Here is a 12,039-nt window from a genome sequence, read left to right on the forward strand (position 1 = left end):
TCTTTCTGCATGCCCTGCTAGCCAAGCGGGGGCCCATCCTGCGGCTTTTACTCCGCCTTGTTTGGCAACTGAAATGCAACCCTGTGAGGTGGGCTGGGCTGAGTGTAGACGACCGGCCGGGAGTCAGCCAGTCACTTTGTGGCCAAGTGGGGTGGAACCCGGATCTCCTGGATGCCAGCCTGACACGCCAACCCACACCCGCGGCTCCCCTGAGCCCTGTGGGTTTGTGGCAGGCCAGAGCCGGGTCTGTCTCATGCCTCCTCCTGCTGCCGCAGATGCTTCGGAGGACGACCACCTGCCAGGATAGGTGAGCAGCGCACACTCTTTGCAGGGAGAAACGTCCTTGTAAAGGAGTCCTGTTGGGATCGTTGTGCAGAAGAGATCATAAGGTGGTTGGTGGTTTCTACATTGTGTAAGGAATGTCGTGCAGAGAGTTGTGTACTGAATCTTTATTCGTTGTGCTTGTCTTACAGTGTTTCAAGTTGTTTGAAGGCAAGCGAGATGTGGGTAAGTCGCTGTTGCTTCCTCCTTTTTCATTGTCAGGACGGTGTGTGTTCTGTGCACTCGAGACCCGAGTGGCCTTAAAAGTGTGCACCAAGAGAACCCACATTCACTGCCAAGACAGGCTGAATTACCTGGAGTAAAAAGGTTCAGATCAATTTGGGTTATTTATTTTGCACAAGCTGGAGAGCTGTCCTTTCCCACAGCTCCGGAGACGGGCCAGAGAGCCGTGCGGGATGCTGATGTCCCATGCCGGATGGCAAAGGTCTGTGGGTCATGGGCATCGCAGGCCTGTGCTCGGGCTCCCCTGCCCCCAGACTAGTACCTGTTCTCTCCTCAAAACGGCCCAGCCTGGGCGATTCGGGGTGCGGGATTCTGCACAGCCAAATGCCCTGCTGGTGAGACCCTGTGAGGAAGGACGCGTGGCATCTACACAGCCCGACTCGGTCTGTGCCTGGGGTTGGGTGGCCTCGTGATGTGTGTCTGAGTGGCTTCTCTGCCTTATTTGCCTGGGGCACTTATTAAGGTCCTCCACTTCAACGTGTTTTCTTTGCTGATTTGTTGATATGACTTCTCCTGCATGAAACTGGATCTTACAATAGTGTGCGCATCTTGACCTGTTAAGTTCCTTTTAAGGCTTTGGATGTATTATTGTCAAATAATATTTAGCTGGGAGCGGGCTGGCTTTCGTTTTGCAAAGAGCAGGCCCCGAGCCATGCGGGCGGCTCTGGAGGAGAGCTCTCACGCCGCTGGTAAGGATACCGACCTCCCTTTGGGACACGTGCAGGGGCATCATCAAGCTGCTGCGAACCAGCTGCTCCGCTCGGCTTCTGCAGCACGTGCGACAGTGCGCGCCTGCCCATTTTAACCAGAAGAGGGCGCTCCTTCCCCACTTTTCTCTGGCCCCTTCCCAGAGAGTTTCTATTCGAGACCCAAGATGGCATTTCTCAAAGTCTCCTTCTTCCTTTTGTCCCCACCGTGATAGTAGCCAAACTTCCCATCTATTGTTTCTTATGTAAACAAGGAGCACAACATCTCGGAGGGTGAACAGATGGGCAGCCACTGCTTAAGCTCCAACTGCAGCTCCTTTTAGTGGCTGGACTTTCGAACAATGTCTGCCAGCCCTTCACAGAGAGGTCGGTGGGCAGATGGCCCAAATTCCCTCCACAAAGTAGCCCTCGGCACTCACGGAGTGCAGCTACTTGCCTTGCCTCAGCATTGCCCAGGCACAGTTGTGCTCCTAGGCAATCATTCTGCAAGGCGTGGAGCAGGCCTGGGGCAGCGAGCCTCTTTGCAACGACCCTGGATCGCCAAAGGGGGTGCTTGTGATACCACGCACTTCTGTATTCTTAGAAATGACGCTGCACCATGCAGACCTCTACTGCGTTCCAGAAGTGAAAAAGAAAAGGAAAACTGCTTTGGTTTCTGAGAAGTTGGCAGCTCCGTTTCACCCATCCCGTGGTTGCAGGGAATCTCCCATCTTAGTTCCTTTGTGCGGTCAGACTCGTGCTCTCTGCCTGCTGATGAGTCACGTACCATCCTTGTTTTCAAGAAAAGCGAAACCTGCAACCGTTTTCTCCCCCTTGTCTAGCAGGGCATGCCGGATCCAGCAGTGTGGCTGAACTTCACTGGGCAGACTTTCTTTCTTCCCAGCCCATAAATTCCAGACTACGGCCAGGGCTCCCTGCTGCAGAGGTGTCACCTGAGGCCGCTTCTAATCAGTGCCCTGGGCTTCTCTGGAAGAGGATGCCATGCCCACGTGGAGCGGGGTCTCCCTGCTGCCCTTTCCATGCCTCAGGAAGCACCTTTCAAACGACTGCTGCTAATCTGGCGTCCCATCTCCCCGAAGAGCTTTGCGATGCCTCTCTTATCCGCCCGCCCATATTTTGCTCTTCCTTGCTGCCCTTACTCTGGGACATCGCTGCTTTGCTGTGGGGGGAGGCATTACTCATTTGCTGTGGTGCTGTTCAGCTTTACTCGTTTGCTCTTCCTCTGCAAGGGCTTGCATTAGAACCCTCTGGAGTCCACGTGGTGCTCAGACTGTTTCATAGAAAGACAGCAGGGGCGTTGTGCAAGCAAGCAAGCAAGCAAGCCGGCCGATTTGTCAGCCAGCAAGAGGGCGCCTTGCCTGCACCAGACCTTTTGCATTTAAAGTGTGCTTAATATTGCCACGCCATTCAGAAGGAAGAATAGCCGCAGGGGGGGATCCTGTCTGGCTCCTTGGCTCAGGCAGCACAGCAGTGAGTGGGCTGCATCCCACCGTGCGTCTGGTCGCATCTCACAGATGGGAGCGCGATCCTCTGGACCGAATTTTACCTCCACAGCACGCAGCTGAGAGTGCTTCCCCTCGGAGAGCATGGCTGCCGTGTGTGAAGGGGGGTGAATCTTCAAGGGTGGCTGCCGTGCTGGGGGGGGGGGAGCACTAGCAGCAACCCTCCAAAAAGCACCCCATGCTGCAGTTAGGCTCTTAAGTGCTTCCTTTTGCACCAAATGGGGGTTTTCATAAAGGCCTAATTCAGCTGGAGGAGGAAAGATGGGGAAGCCTCTTCTCTGAGGAGCTGCTGGTTGCAGGGAGGAGAGTTCCACTCTGGGGGAGGAGAGATGGTATCTGGCGGCAATTCCCCACCCCTCCCTTGAGTAGCCATGAACGCCCTGCTCCGCCCAGCTTTCTGCATCCCTCCCCACCACTGGGCGACTGGGTCAGCGGGCCCCTTGGTCCAGTCGAGGCAGGGTGAGAAGGGCCCCGTGATGAGGTGAACTTGGGGGCAGTGCGGGAGGAGGGCAGGGGCACCCTGGCCATGTGGGGTGTTCTCCCACATAGGCCACCCTAACGACAGGAATGGTGGATTGTTCCCCACCACAATTCATGTCTCTTTGTCCAAGTCTCGGCCCAGCCCTGATTTTTACAAACTCATCTGACAGTGACTTTGCTGCTGTTGTCCTCTGTGATGCAACGCAAAATTATATAGAGGTCTCTGAAATTGCCACTTCTGCAACAAACTTCAAACTTTCCATGTCATGTAGAAACAGTCAGAAGGCGAAGGAAGAGTGGCTGGTTGGTTACAAAACTGCTCACTTCTCCTTCAAAGTTCCTGGACAGGCCAAGTTGCCAAGGTTTGATTAACTTCCATGCCCCGTCATGATTCACTCTATTCCATTTCCAAACACTTCATGTGACCATTTAGCTACACAGCTGCTTTTGCCACAGAAGTGTTCTGGCTCCCTGGTGGAGGGTCTGAACGACACCTTGCTTCTGTGGGATCCAGACTTGCTTCCATCTGGCTAGAGATGTTAATTAGCTTACCAGTGCTTAAAGTTGCCATCAACAATACTTTGTGAATGATCACAACATTTTTTTTAAATGTGAGCTTTAATGTGATTACCAGTGTCCCTGTCCCTGCAATTTTATTTTCCTCTGCCTCCTCTGCAAATATTTCTCTCTGCAGAACACGTGCCTTTCCACAGGCACCTGAGGATAGCATTCCAGGCATCCATTGAAGCGGACTCTGCTCCCTGTAAACATACAAATGTGTTAGTCTTTGGGATGCCAAGTGAGTCATCGTTGCCTTTGCTGCAACCAACGCTCACCGCCGCGACCCTTCTGAAAATAGCTCCAGTTCTGCTGCTCGGTACATTTGGAAATATTTCCCACAGTCAGAACTAAGGTAGGAAATCAGCTGCAGGCTTACAAAGTCCTGCAGACTGTGTCAAGGGCCTCACACGGACGGCGGAATGGCAGGCGTGCGCGAGCGACCTGCTGCCCCCACTTCTGCTTTGCCAGGGCTGGAACTAGGCGTGGGCCTGGAGGGGGAGAAATGGCACCGCTCGCTGCAGCCCCTTCGCTCCGCCCAGATTCAGCTCGCCTGCAGGTTGCGATGCTTCTGTGCGAAGCTGTCGGGTGCCAGCTCACAATGAGGCGGCTGCATCACGAACGAGGGAACTAACGGGCTGCTTCGTCCTTGCAGGTGTGATTCGCACAATGTTATTGACCCGTCAGCTCTTGCTCCGATGTGCCATCAAGTCTTGCTGACCCCCGAAAGTCCTATCCATGGCAGCCCCCCTCAGGTCTGGGCGTCCCAGGCTGTGGCTGCTGGCATGGGACTGACCCATCCACGTTGCTCTCCTCTCCCGCCTTCTCGTGGCGTCGCAGGCTGTGCCTGAAGCACCACAGCCTGTTTCATTGATTTCGCTTCCAGGGAAAGCTCTGGCCTGATTTGATCTTCGCGTCTGTCTCTCGGTCCGGGAATTTGCAAAGTGCTCCTCCAGCACCATGTTCTGAACGCACCTGCTTCCTTCCTGCCAGCTTTCCTCACTGCCCAGTCCTCAGGCTAGGAAGGGTGATCAGGAAGACAAGAGTGTGGCTGGCCCTGGCCTGGGTCTCCAGGAAAGGACCTTCCACTGGGTGACCTGTGCTAGTTCTTTCATCGCTTGCCTTCCAAGGGCGAGTTCCTGGGCTGCAGGCTCCCTCTGAATGGGCGACTGAGCCGAGCGAGTGTTGTGAACCCTTCCCAGTTCTCCTGTGCTGACAGTAACGTTCGGTAGTGGTGCCTTTCGTTTTCTTAATGCTAGTGGCAGTCCTGCTTTCGCGCTGCTTCCTCCCCTTCCATCAGGAGCAGTTGCATCCGCTGCTGCTTTCGCCACCAAGTGCGTCTCTCGGCGTGTCTGAAATGATCGGTGCGTCTCCCCCGGTTTTCCCTCCTCCCTCCGATCCCCGGGAGCCGTCCTTGCAGGGCCGCCTCGTCGCCTCCTGCCCATACGAGCCGGGATCTTTCACGCCCCGGCACCTGCGGCCAGCCCGTTTCCAGACGCGCCCGTCCCCGCACGGACCGGGTCAGCGGAGAAGGGTGGTGGGGTGGCCGGACGCCCGACCCCGCAGGCGCCTCTCCGCTTGGCCGAGGGGGTGAGGCCGCGGCGGGGGGCGGCCCTCCTGGCAGCCCCCCGGGGAACGCCGGCGCGCCGCGCTCGGGGCTGAGCGCCGCATCGGAGCCCCGCCGCCTGCCCGCCCCTCCCCGGGGAGGACCCGGAGAGCGCGCAGCTGCTAACGGCGGAGCGGTGGCCGCCCCCGGGGGCCCGCAGTGCACGAGGCCCGGGAGTGGGCCGAGGAGGCGGCCCCTGGCCCGCCCCGCCCCGCCGGCCGGCCGCCCGCCCGCCCGCCCGCGACGAGGCGCGACCGGCCAGGGCGTCGCGGCTGATGGCGAGCGCAGGCGACGCCGGGGCCTCCCGGCCCGGCGGCGGCAGGAGGCGCTCCTTCCTCCGGCTGCTGTGGCGACCCGGCGGGGCGGGCCGCGGCCCCCGAGCGAAGCGGCCAGGTAAGCGCCGTCCGCGGCGCGCCACGCGTCGGCCCCGCTTCGGACGCGCGGGCGGCCTTCCGCGCAGGAGCCCCGTGTTGCGAAGGCGTCTCGGGGCTGGCGCCCGCCCGGGCAGCCTCCGTGAAGGGCGGGCTGCGCGGAGGGGGCGTCCCGGCAGCTTCGCGGCTTGGCTGGACGAGGCTCTCGGCGAGCCGGGCAGGGGCGGCGGCGGCGGGCTCCTCGAGGAGGGCTGCGTGGCGAGCTGCCGCGTGGCTTCCGTGCCGGTCCGCCCGGAGCCGCTCCGAGGGGCCGCGGCGCGCGGGTCGCCCTCGCCTCCGTGGCTCGGCCTTCCCGGGCAGGGACGTGCGTGCGCGGGAGCGACGGAAGACGCCGGGAAAGCGGCCCAGGAGGAGCTGCCGCGCCGGCGCTCAGAGACCTCGCGTCGCTCTTCAGACGAGCCGCGTTGCTCTTCTGACAGAAGCCCTGCAGCTCCACACGCGTTTGGTCTGCGTGCTTTCCGCCGAAAATATACCCTTTTATGATGGCTGAAAGTAGTTTTTCTCCTTGCGAGTGTGTGTGTGTGTCAGAAAGGCACTAACTTAATTAATGACGATGAATGCTTAAACATATTCAAAGCTTTACATGGGAAAATTATTTGCACTGTACTATACATATTTTGAGACGTGGCCCCTCAGTAGCACACACTTGTCTTGCGTGATTGAGAGTTAAGGGGAAAATGAAGATACAAAAAGCCATTTTTAGTATTAGTATTGCATTGCATTTATATCTTGCCTTTTTGCTTTTGTGAGCCACCCCGGGCAGCTTGCGTAGCTCCACGTTAGCCTTCTTGAAACGCTGAGTGCATAAATAGCATCGCCTCCGAGGGGTGGTCACTGGGGGGAAAGACTGACTGCGGCTTTGCCTCGGCTTCCCTTGTCCAGTCTGATTTGTGTTGGGCCGGTTCCGCATGTGGCCAGTGCATGGACTGAAGTGGCCTCTCCTTGCAGGGATCTGCCACGCCTGGCCCAGCCGTCTGGACCGCCTCTGTGGGCTCTCCCGGGGGGCAGGGAGGGAGGGTCTTTCCTGGCACTGTCTTATTCCGGAGCCTTCTGTCGGCGGGAGATGTGGGGGCTTCAGTACGGAGCCTCAGGAATGGGCGAGGGAGCAGAAACGTCCTTCGGTCGGCACGCAGCCGTCGCTTCTGGAGGTGTGCGATGCTCACAGGCCCATGGCTCGGGAGACAGGTGAAGCTCAGGTCTGCCCACAGGAGGCAGATGCGGTGCATTCCCCCATCACCGCCATCCCATCATCTGAATTAATAGCTCTTTTTTAGCTCCATTGTTTCTGATAGAATGGCTGCTTCCTGTGCGACGGCGTGGCAGTCGCCTTACTTGTAAACAGTTTTAAAGGAATGCTTGGGAGACCAACCGGCGCCCTTGTAGGTTTGCGAGTGCGGCATTTCCTGTGCAGAGCTGCAGGGAAGATTTCGGGGCGAACGTGGCCTTTGTGTCTCCTCCTGCAGCCTGGCCTTTGCGAAAGTGCTCGACTCTGCACTTCCCAGATGCCCCTGATAGATGCCCATGAAGGGGAGCCCCCCTCCCCAGGGCTTGGTGCTGGGGATGGGCCAGGGGTTGCCTGCTGACCCCCTGCTTCTCAACACAATCCGAGACTGACAAAGGGCCCAGGAAGCCACGGGGCTAATATTACCCCTGCCCTTTGCTGTTTATTTGCAGGGTATATTTCTCCAGTAATTTCACAGCAGATTTTACTGAGCTCTCAGCGAAAGCCCTGCGTGGCCGAGAAAATACTGAACGTGGGCTGTTCTCTTGCTTGCTTGGCCAGAAGAGGGCACTGTTTTGCACCGGAGCTGGATGCCTGGCAGTGCCGGCAGGGCGATTAGGCCTGAGCCTTGCTAAAGTGGATGGGATTCTCTCTGGCAAGGTCCCAGAGAGACCTGTGGTGGCAACCTGCTTCCTGTGCCGCTTACTCAGCTCGAGGGCACAGTTAATTTCCCTGCGACCCGTGCGTGGGGCAGGCACGATCCCCTGCGGGCCAAGCCCAGCGACTGGAGTGCCTGCAGGTACCCTCCCAAAGTTAGCCAAGCTAACAGCAAAAGGCGGCTTAGAAACACTTGTAAGGAGTGGGTGTTTTTCCGAAGATGAAAAGAAGCCATGTTTTCACTGCAGAGGCTGCATCTTGGCTGTCCATAGCTGTGTGCGAAAACTGGCGAAACTGCCTGGGCGCAATGGTCAAGGCTAGCAGACTCGCACATGATGGCTGGGCTCTGGGCAGTAGGCAGGCACGGGCCCTCTCAGGAGCTCGCCACTTGTCTGGGGAAGGCCTTGCTGCTTAGCCGTTGCATCCCTGGTCCTTTCTAAGCCTGGGCAATTCCTGTGACCCTGAGCTGGGAGGCGGGCCAGAGGGATTCCAGGAGCAGTCCGCCCTCCCTGGACAGCCCCCGTTCCTGCTCCTGCCCTGCTATCGCTTTCCCTCCTGCCCTCCCCGCCTACCACCACCCATGCCCGGGCGGCGGCGGTGGGAGAGGCGGAGCCCTGGCAATGCGCTGTGAGCTATTAATAGCCCCCTCTGCGGGGGTTGCCTCAATGCTGCCCATTCATCCGGCCGGCTGAGGCCCACGTGTGGCTCGCCTGCTATTTTTCCTCTCTTGACCGCCCGCACTGGCAGCATCCGAGGGGTCGGTCTCCTCCGGCGCAAACAGACGCGTGTGTGTTTCACTGCTGGCCATGTGGGTTTGGTGTCTTTCCAGGATCTCATTCCATTTCAGAATTTAGTGCCCGGGAAATATTTCCTGCCTCTTGTGAGCCCGCCTCCCCCTTCCTTTAGTTCCCTTCTGAGATCAGGAAATGAGAGAGAAACTTCTGAAATCCTTATTAATGCCAAATGTTTTTCCACTGGAGTGGAGCAAAAAGTGTCTGGAGGTTTGAGGGCCAGCTCTGTTTTCTCCGAGGCCTCTGAAGCCTTCTGTGTGAACCCACAGGGCTTGCGGCCCATTCAGCCAGCAACCTCCAGAGAATGGCCAGCAGGCAGCCACAGCTCCCCAAAAGTGTCTGGGGGAGAGAAGAGGCCCCACTAGTTCCAGGGCGGTCCTGTTTGCCACGAGGAAGCCCACCCTTTAATTTTAGACCACCCCTAGATCACTCTACTCTTCTCTCCAGTAATCGACGACTGAAAGAAACGAAGCCTTCCTGCCAAGGGCCCCTCAACTGGCTGTGTGTACCTGTGTGTCTCCTTGAGTGAGTGAACCCCCAGGGCTGTTCATCCCAAGGGAGCCCCCTCTGTCTCCGGGGTCCTAACTGAGCCGCGCTGCAGCTTGCGCTCCCCAGCCTGTGGGGCAGAAGGGCAGCTCCCCTTGCTCCCTGCCTTTCAGTGCTGACGGCGTGAGGTCAGGGGTCACACTCACTGCACCCGCACTGGTCTCTCTTCCTCCTGCCAGCCTGCTGAGGTCTGAGCTGGCCCCTGAGCCTGGCAAGGTGCAATGCCACTCTCCCAGTGACTTTGCATTCTACTAACCAGCAGGTGGTGATTAAGAAGCTGTGGCCTGGGAAAAAACTGGGAACATGAAAAAAAAAAAAATTCTGAAGAACTGGAAGCATGGAGCAGCTTTGGATGATGAAATATTTTCAGTTCGAGTGATGTATACAGTATGCAAGGCAAGGTTTTTCTGTATTGTGACCCAGTGCAACATGAGGAAACGCAGTCAGGAGTGAGTGCGCAAGCCGCCAGCCGCACCATCCTGGCTTTTGCTCCGTGCCACCGCAGTGCCGGGAGCACCGCTCCCTATCCGAGCCGCTGCTTCATGTCTCCAAAGGGCTGATTTGGATGATACTGCCACAGCTTCGGAGATGCTCTGGTTCCTAGCAATGCCTCGAGAGAGGCGTCCGTGAAGTTGAGTTTGGAGAGAGAAAGGCATGCCCGGCCTGGTGGAGACAAGCAACGTTTCCGAAGCGGACCTGCGCACTCGCCTCTGCCCTGCCTGCCGCCCCCAACACGCGCAAACGCCGCTTCTGGCTGAGGAGGTCCCAGGCGGTTCCCAGGTGAAGCGCAGCCCTGCGTGCGCGCGGACGGACGGGGCTTGCGCTGTGACGCGTGGACGGGGAAGCCGTCGCCTGTGCTCCGGCGGAGATGTTAGACAAGGTCTCGTCGTCGGGAGGAGAGCGGGAGGCGGGGAAAGCCCAGCTGTGCGCAAGGCTTTCCAGCGCCGCGCCGCAGCGATTGGCGGAGGGCGGTGGGGGCGGACGCCGCCGAGCCCAGCTAGCCACCTGTGCGTCCCCAGGACGACTCGCACCGACAACGGCCAAGGAGCGGCGGCTGCTTCCGCCGCTCCGTAGCTCGCAAGAACCCCGCGGCTTGGCCCGCTTGCGCGGAGCGCGGGGAGAGAGGCTGCGTGCGGGGCTCCCGGCGCCGGCGGCGCGTCCTCTCGCGAGGCCAGTCCCCCAGGATCGGGGCCGGCGCGGGCGCAGCCTGGAGGTAAGCGGGGCGCCTCGCTTCAGCCGGCGGTGCTCCGGCTCCGGCTCCGGCTGCGCTTCGCTGCCCTCCGGGCCCATTGCACGGCGCCGGAGGGAGCGCCTGACGCTCACATGATGCGCTCGCTGCCTCGCTTCTGCTTCCTGCTGAGCGCGCTCCTGGGGGCTCCTGAGCCCCCTTCGAGGTTTCGGGGATGCCCAGAAGGCCAAGGGGCCAGCTGGGGCTCGCGGGGCATGCCCGGCTGTGCTTCCCGGGCGCGGCGCCCATCCACAGCGAGCGGGGCGGGTCAGCGCGCGGGTCTCCCCGGCACAGCAGCGCCGGGTGCAGGCACGGCCCCCTCCGGTGATGGATTCGCCCTCTTTGGGGGCTTTTCGCTCAACGGCAGCGGGAAGGATCGGTCTGGAAAGCGCTTGGGGGGCCTTAAGTGGCTGCCGGTTGTGGGTGGAGAGGTCAGAACTCTCTGCGTGTGCATAGCTGCGATGGGGCTCGGAGGGCAGCGCCGCTTCTGTCCTGCCAGCACTTGCGCCGCAGGGAAGTTTCAGCAGGTGTGGCCGGTCATGCAGTGACCAAAAGAATATGCGTCTGTCGCGGTTTCCTCTTTTGCATAACCCGAGCTCAGTTATTTGCTATATTTATATCCTGCCCCTTTGCCATCCAAAGAACTCAGAGCGGCTTATGTAATTCTCCTCTGCTTCTCTCCCTCATCCCCACAGCTCCAACCCTGTGCAGTAGGTTGGACTGGGAACCTGCGCCTGGTCCCAGCGAGCTCCGTGGCTGGCTGAGTCCCAGTCCTGCGCTCTTCACCAGCACCCCGCGTGGGCTGGGTGATGCAAAATCCCTCCGCAACCAGGAGAGAGGACAGGAGCTTTCTCCTCCTCAGCACCTTGGAGTCTGTCTTCCCTGCCATCTGTCTGCCCGCCTGCCCTTCCTTCCCTCCCTTCTTCCAGTTTAACAAAGAAGTCACAAGCAGGGAGAAGCAGATGGTGGCGGCCGGTGTGGTCCAGCCACTGGGCAGTCAAAGGCCAGAGGGCTGTGAGGTAGCAGAGAGCAGCTGCTGCTGCTGATCCCCCCCCCCCACATGCCGGTTGAGCCCTGGGAGCGTGAAGCACATGCCTTCCTCTTGCCCAGGCTGCCTTCTGCCTGCATTTTGGCTCTGGAAGCCCCCACTGGGGGTCTCCTCTGTTTCAGGGCACACGCAGGGCCTGCCTCATCCTCATCCCCAAATGCCCAGCTGCTGGCTTTGGGAAGGACCCGCTGGCCAGCCCCCCGGTGTTCCCGCAGAATGAGACACGGAATGGCCGCTGGCTGCCAAGGCTGCGTTGTCCGTCCAGGAAGGGAGGCAGCACCTGGGTGCAGCAGTGGCTGGGGAATGTGGAGGGAGGAGCCGGCAGCTCCCGTTTTCTGTCTGTGGGCCTCCCCGAGGCATCCATCCGATCGGGTGCTGTTGGAAAGGAGTGCTGGCCAGGGCAGGACCTTGGCCTGATCCAGCATGGCGCTGGTTATTGGAGCTCTATTTAACTGTTGCTGACGGAGCTGCATCAGTGATGCCATACAGAAAAGGATGGTTGCCGTGTTGGCCGTAGGAGAAATTGCTTTCGTTGGGCCCGCACAAATATCCCAAAGGGCAGGGAGCTCAGCGAGCCCCGGAAGTGGGTGGCCAGGATCTCAGCAGGCTGCAAATGCAGTTGGAACGGGGCTTATCGGGTGTCCTGTGTTCTGGGAGGGGGAGGAAGCTCTGACTCAGTGTGTCACCTGCCCCCCCCCC

The 12,039-nt window shown here is 59.4% G+C and overlaps 1 protein-coding gene across 1 annotated transcript in view; it reads left to right on the top strand.

Moving 5' to 3' along the window:
- Positions 1 to 479: 479 nt before the first annotated feature.
- The window catches only part of STARD8 (StAR related lipid transfer domain containing 8), a 53,127-nt gene continuing 41,567 nt past the window's right edge, over positions 480 to 12,039 (top strand). The window contains 1 exon segment of the mRNA XM_044437777.1: positions 480 to 507. The gene's annotated coding sequence lies outside the window, so the exon portion shown is untranslated.

The sequence above is a fragment of the Varanus komodoensis genome, unplaced genomic scaffold, assembly GCF_004798865.1.
Source record: "Varanus komodoensis strain SLA01 unplaced genomic scaffold, ASM479886v1 scaffold31, whole genome shotgun sequence".
Taxonomy (NCBI): Eukaryota; Metazoa; Chordata; class Lepidosauria; order Squamata; family Varanidae; genus Varanus; species Varanus komodoensis.